The 7,403-nt window shown below is 43.2% G+C and overlaps 1 protein-coding gene and 1 pseudogene across 4 annotated transcripts in view; both read left to right on the top strand.

Annotated features, from left to right (window-relative positions):
* LOC111955294 (exostosin-1c) overlaps positions 1 to 7,403 on the top strand; it is a 101,783-nt gene that overhangs the window by 57,990 nt on the left and 36,390 nt on the right. The window lies entirely within an intron of this gene.
* LOC139023255 (general transcription factor II-I repeat domain-containing protein 2A-like) lies at positions 5,671 to 6,713 on the top strand (annotated as a pseudogene).

Genomic DNA, 7,403 nt, shown 5'->3' with positions numbered 1-7,403 from the left:
TGTCTCAGGATGTGTGTCTGTCTGATTGAAGTGCCACATCTGAATAGGACCTATCAGCTAGAGAAAGCCACTGAACGCAGAAAGGGATGCTCTCTGCCAGCTGTTTGTTCCTCACACTGGAACTTGTGTGTGTGTGTGTGTGTGTGTGTGTGTGTTGTGTGTGTGTGTGTGTGTGTTGTGTGTGTGTGTGTGTGTGGTGTGTGTGGTGGTGTGTGTGTGTGTGTGGTGTGTGTGTGTGTGTGTGTGTGTGTGTGTGTGTGTGTGTGGTGTGTGTGTGTGTGTGAGAATATATTAGTGGGGGAGAAGGAACACATGTGCTCTTGAATATATGTAAGTGTGGGCGTTTGTGTGTGTGTGTTTGTGTTTCCGTGTGTGGATACGAACGGTGTATTCTTTTGCTTTAGGTGCCTTTTGGCAAACTCTAAGTGGGCTGTCATGTGCCTTTAACTGAGGAGTGGCTTCCGTCTGACAACTCTACCATAAAGGACTGATTGGTGCAGTGCTGCAGAGATGGTTGTTCTTCTCGAAGKWTCTCCCATCTCCACAGAGGACCTCTGGAGCTCTGTCAGAGTGACCATTGGGTTTTTAGTCACCTCCTTGGTCCTCCCTCCCTTCTCCACGAATTGCTCAGTTTGGCCGGGCGGCCAGCTACGGACAATTCCTTCGACCCCATGGCTTGGTTTTTGCTCTGACATTCACTGTCAACTATGGGACCTAATATAGATAGGTGTGTGTGTGCCTTTCCAAATCATGTCCAATCACTTTAATTTACCACAGGTGGACTCTAATCAAGTTGAAGAAACATCTCAAGGATGATCAATGTAAACAGGATGAACCTGAGCTCAATTTCAAGTCTCATAGCAAAGGGTCTGAATACTTATTTAAATAACATATTTATGTTTTAAAAATGTCTAAAAACCTGTTTTTTCTTTGTCATTATGTGGTATTTTGTGTGTAGATTGATGAGATTTTTTATTTTATTTAATCCATTTTAGAATAAAGCTCTAATGTGGAAAAGGTCAAGGGGTCTGAATACTTACGGAATGCACTGTTAGCATTGAGCTAATGCTGCTTCAGACATCACGTGGCTTTGACAGTAGACTACATTGTTTACATTTGCGCACTGTAAATGTAGCCTACAGTAYTGAGAATGCACAAAGTGATTGTTTCATGTTAAAGCAAATGTTTCTATCTCATGGGCTATGGGTTATTATGTGTTGCATTTTACATTTTAAAGGCATTTCACTATCATAATGCATTTAGCCCTCTGGCGAACCCTGACAACAGTATGCTATTTTCCCAACTTCAAAAAGCGATTGGTCGACAGGCTAGGACCAATGGAGTGTCCACAAGACCTGACAGATCAATACAAAACACTCACCAGAAACCTTTTTGGGAAACAGAATCAGTTCAAATGCCCAWCYGTAGTATGTGTCTGTGTGTGTTACTGCGTTTTTTATGTGGATCAGTGTCTGTGTGTATTTTGAGAAGGATACGTTTTTGTGTGTGTGTGTGCATTCTCTAGGTTGAACTGGGGCATTCTCCCCCCCCCCCCCCCCCTCGAGGCCCCCATTATTAGTCAGATAATGCTAATTCTGCACACAAAAAAACCTGAGTTAGACTGGCCCACTAGGCTACAAATGGACCAGCCCATCTGGCATTTGCGCCTGTGTGTGTCCCCCTCTAGGTGTGAGCTCACTGTAAAAGACGAACAGTCAGCCGTCAGACTGAGACAGATGTTCGAGTGGCTGCTGGTTGGCACCATAGCCATGGTGATTATAAGAGGGGGCTCGGTTAATTGGCTTGTGTTAGCCCTCTCTGCTGGCTCTGTTCTGTCTGTCTGCTCTCAATGTCACCTTTTGCTCCCTGAAGAGGTGCTTTAATCAATGCAGTCTGTGGAGGTCTGTGTGTATGGGGGGGTGGCTAAATTAAGATCTGTCAGTCAAACAAAGAGTCTAGCTGTGCACGATTATATACCCCCACCTCTTGCACAGATTCACACACACACACCTGCAAGCAGTGTTGCGCACGCAAGAGTAACACACATATTCTATATTCTTAGCATAGTGTCGCTGTCAGATGAAAACCTTGTTATTCCAACTTTTCCAATTTGAAGTTTTGACATGTATTGAAAGCAGTAACTCCTTTCCCAAAACAAGATGTTGTTTTGTCATCCTGTGGAAGTACTGTGAAGGATATGATGTTTTTCGGGAAATTCATTTTCTTGACTGCTGAAGCCAGTTTGTCGGATTTTTCTACAAACGGCAGTTACAGTAGCTGTTGGCTTGTTTGTGTTTCGTTGTTCTGTAGAACGCAGTTTGTCAACCCAAATGGGGATAATGACGTCTCTACTCTAAAGGCTGTTGTTGTCATTGGTGCTGTGTATGGGTGAGTTAGGGGTTGCGGAAATGGATACAGGCAAGCGGTACTATTCTGTATTTGTATTTAAGTACAATGTTCGCATGAGTTGTCTGTKTGCTACACTCTTAGGAAAAAAAKGTGCTATCTAGAACCTAAAAGGGTTATTCGGATGTCCCCATAGGAAAACTCTTTGAAGAACCCTTTTTGGTTCCATGTAGAACCCTTTCCACAGAGGGATCTACATGAACACCAAAAGAGTTCTACCTGGAACCAAAAAAGGGTTCTACCTGGAACTGGAAATTATTCTCCTATGGGGACAGCTCAAGAACCTTTTTTGGAACCCTTATTTCTAAGAGTATATATTACCAGTCATGGCCAAAAGTTTTGAGAATGACACAATTATTAATTTCCACAAAGTTTGCTGCTCAGTGTCTTTAGATATTTTGTCAGATGTACTATGGAATACTGAAGTATAATTACAAGCATTTCATAATGTCAAAGGCTTTTATTGACAATTACATGAAGTTGATGCAAAGAGTCAGTATTTGCAGTGTTGACCCTTTCTTTTCAAGACCTCTGCAATGCGCCCTGGCATGCTGTCAATTAAACTTCTGGGCCAATCCTGATTGATGGCAGCCCTTCTTGCATAATCAATGCTTGGAGTTTGTCAGAATTTCTGGGTTTTTGTTTGTCCACACCCCTCTTGAGGAGATGACCACAAGTTCTCAATGGGTTAAGGTCGGGAGTTTCCTAGCCATGGACCCAAAATATCGATGTTTTGTTCCCCGAGCCACTTAGTTATCACTTTTGCCTTATGGCAAGGTCCTCATCATGCTGGAAAGGGCATTGTTTGTCACCAAACTGTTCCTGATGGTTGGGGAGAAGTTGCTCTCGGAGGATGTGTTGGTACCATTCTTTATTCATGCTGTGTTCTTAGGCAAAATTGTGAGTGAGCCCACTCCCTTGGCTGATAAACACCCCCTCACATGAATGGTCTCAGGATGCTTTACTGTTGGCATGACACAGGACTGATGGTAGCACTCACCTTGTCTTCTCCGGACAAGCTTTTTTTCCGGATGCCCCAAACAATCGTTAAGGGGATTCATCAGAGAAATGACTTTACCCAGTCCTCAGCAGTAAAATCCCTGTAACTTTTGCAGAATATCAGTCTGTCCCTGGTGTTTTTACTGGAGAGAAAGTGTCTTCTTTGCTGCCCTTCTTGACACCAAGCATCCTCCAAAAGTCTTCGCCTCACTGTGCGTGCAGATGCACTCACACCTGCCTGCTGCCATTCCTGAGCAAGCTCTGTACTGGTGGTGCCCCGATCCTGAATAACTTTAGGAGCGGTCCTGGCGCTTGCTGGACTTTCTTGGGCACCAGAAGCCTTCTTCACAACAATTGAACCGCTCTCCTTGAAGTTCTTGATGATCAGATAAATGGTTGATTTAGGTGCAATCTTACTGGCAGCAATATCCTTGCCTGTGAAGCCCTTTTTGTGCAAAGCAATGATGACGGCACGTGTTTCCTTGCAGGTAACCATGGTTGACAGAGGAAGAACAATGATTCCGAGCACCCACCCTCCTTTTGAAGCTTCCAGTCTGTTATTCGAACTCAATCAGCATGACAGAGTGATCTCCAGCCTTGTCCTCGTCAACACTCACACCTGTGTTAACGAGAGAATCACTGACATGATGTCAGCTGGTCCTTTTGTGCAGGCTGAAATGCAGTGGAAATGTTTTTTGGGGATTTCAGTTTCATTTGCATTGCGTTTTGCATTACAATTATCTGATCACTCTTCATAACATTCTGGAGTATATGCAAATTGCCATCATACAAACTGAGGCAGCAGACTTTGTGAAAATTAATATTTGTGTCATTTTCAAAACTTTTGTCCACGACTGTAGTACTATGTTAGGATAGGGTAAAAGGCAGTAGTATGTGTGATTTGTAAACATTTTGTGTAAGCTTAGGTTAGGGGTCAGGAGTTAGTAAACAGTAGTTTGTGTATTGGTGCTATGTAGGTCTAAGAGTTATGGGGTGGATAAAGTGAGTTAGGAGCGGGTAAAATTGTTGTGTGCTTAGTGTATTAATACTGTATAAGAGTGAAATAGGGATGAGTAAAGACAGTTGTTGTGCTCGGTGTTTACCACCAGTCTCTGGGCTGGATGAATGTTCTAGAGAGCCTCTGGACCAGGGCCAGTCTGGCCACACTGGGCTCTGTGTGTGTTGGAAATGTGGAAAAGCCACAAACAGGACAGTCACTCAATAAGGCTGCAGGCTGCATGATGTGGCACTGACTAGAACAGGCCTGGGCAAAGGCCGGCCCACGACCTGATTTCAATACGGCCCACGGAATCATGCTCAGATCACATAAAGAATTTGCGATTTAGTAAAGTTTTGAAAAACGTATTTGTTATTCAAATTAAAAGCCCAATGAATACTCGCCTTAGCATAATGATTTAACTCCCACCGCTTGTGGGACATTTATTTTGAAGGCACGTACAAATAACTACTGCACGAGGACAGTGACTGACAGGCTGACACACACGTCACAGTTACAAATAGTAGCTAGCTAGAAATTGTGCAAAAATGTGTTTTTCAAAGAAAAGGAAAGTAGACAATGAATGTAGGGTGTTCCAGCAAGAGTGGACATTGAAATAGTTCTTTATTGAGGTATCAGGGAAAGCTGTGTGTTTAGTGTGCAAAGAGAGCATCGCTGTCTYGAAAGACTACAACTTGTCCCGACACTTCTAGACGAAGCATGCAGAGAAATATAGGAATATGTCTTCTGAGCAGAGGGCAAGTGCATCGAAAGAGTTACTTTCTCAGTTGCAAAAGCAGCAAGGACTTGTCACAAAACTGCATCCAGCAAACAAAGGAATTGCGAGAGCCACAAAATTCCTAAACATAGCAAGCCAGTCGCTGAGGGCGAATTCATTAAGGAATGTTTAATTGACTCTGCAGAAATACTTTGCCCAGAGAAGAAAGAGCTGTTTGAAAATGTTTCCCTGTCAAGATGAACAGTGACATGTGTGTTGAGGACATTGCAGAGAATATGTAACAACAGTTGAAAGACAGATTTCACCTGTTTCTCCTTGGCCCTGGATGAGAGCAGTGACGGCGCAGTTGTTGATATTCTTATGAGGCATAACCCCAGACTTTGAAATTACAGAGGAGCTTGCTTCAGTGCAGTCAATGAAGAGCACAACCACAGGTAAAGATTTATTGGAGGAAGTTAATAAGTGTGTGGCAAAGCTGGGACAGACTTTTGAAAAGTTATCCAGTGTGACCACTGATGGGTGTCCAAACTTGACAGGAAAAAACATTGGCCTTTTGAAAAGGATACAAGATCATGTAGCTGAGCTGAACCCAGATCACAAAATTATTTTCCTGCATTGCATTATTCATCAGGAGGTGCTCTGTAAATGTGATCTGAAAATGAGCCATGTTGTGGATACAGTCACTAAAGTGGTCAACTTCATAAGAGCAAAATCTTTCAACCACAGGCAGTTTGTCTCACTGTTGGAAGAGACAGAGTCGGGTCATGCACATCTCGCCTACCACAAAAACRTGAGATGGMTGAGTTTGGGGAAGGTGCTTAAAAGGATGTGGGACCKGARGTCGGAGATTGCTGAGTTGAAWGACAAATATGTAGATTTCCCTCAACTGCAAGATAAATAATGGTTGGCTGATTTTGCCTTCACCGTGGACATCATGGCCCTCATGAATGAACTGAATTCCAAACTACAAGGGAAGGGCATTTTTGCACATCAGATGTACAGCCTTGTCAAAGCCTGAAGGGAAAATGACTCCTCCTGACCTGCCAAGTAGAAGCCAACAATCTCAGCCACCTTCCGACACTACTAGTCTGTTCCCTATCAGATGACCAGCGGGAGAAGTATACATCGCTGCTGCGTGCTTTGAACAGTGAGTTTTGTCGTCGTTTTGAGGATTCCAAAGTGTTGGAAAATGACATGCTGTTGGTTTCCTCTCCCTTCACCTTCAATGTGGATAATGCTCCCACTGACCTGCAACTTGAGCTTATCGATCTTCGGTCTGATGCAGTGATTGGAGAACTATTCAAAACAATGTCACTGATGAGGTTCTATGCATCTCTCGATGAACAAATCTTGTCAAAGATTAGGAGTCATGCTCAGAAGATGTTTGTACTGTTTGGATCAACCTATGTATGTGAACAGATATTTTCAGTGATGAAATATAACAAGTCAAGGCACAGATCATCTCTTACTGACTCTCACCTCTCAGCAATCCTGCGTATAGCGACGTCAGAAACTATACCTGACTTCACTGCTCTGGTCAATGCCGATCAGAGACTTCACTTCTCAAACTGATTGAGTAGTTTAAATGTAATGTTGAGCTCTCCCTTTCTTGTGTTTTTGTGCAGACCTGTTAACAAGAGTTCTGTCCGTGGTGCTGAATGCACAGTGTACTTTTCCCTCTGTGTAGTTCATTGCATGTTTTATAATGAAAATACCTACCAATTTGAGAAGGAAGTTGCCTATCTGGATGTGATTTACAGTAGATATATGTGTCAACACAGTCATACACATGATGTATAATCCTGTAATATGAATCTGGCCCGCGATGGCAAAAATATATTCTAATGTGGCCCTCCATGGAAAATCATTTCTGAGGCCTGGACTAGAAGGTGTGTGTGTGTGTGTGTGTGTTTGTGTACAGAGACAGCACCTTGTCAATCCAATATGACTTTCACAGACCATTCAAACCCCATTCCCACAGTATTTGGTCATAGAGCCGTTACTGGCCCTTAAAGGGATATTCCAATGATAGGGGCAGTAACTAGCCATTTTAAGGTTCGGTCTGGTTATACGGCAGTTAATGGTCATAAGTTAGTAGCTGGTCCTTAAAGGGACGGTCTATTAAGTACACAGTACCATTCTCTCCTCTATAGAGGGTGGTCACAGAGTCGGGTCACACACTAAAACACTGGACAGGAATTCCACTGAACATACAGTTGAAGTCGGAAGTTTACATACACTTAGGTTGGAGTCATTAAAACT

This window comes from Salvelinus sp. IW2-2015, linkage group LG30, assembly GCF_002910315.2.
Source record: "Salvelinus sp. IW2-2015 linkage group LG30, ASM291031v2, whole genome shotgun sequence".
Classification (NCBI taxonomy): Eukaryota; Metazoa; Chordata; class Actinopteri; order Salmoniformes; family Salmonidae; genus Salvelinus; species Salvelinus sp. IW2-2015.
This window is presented reverse-complemented; position numbering and strand designations above follow the sequence as displayed.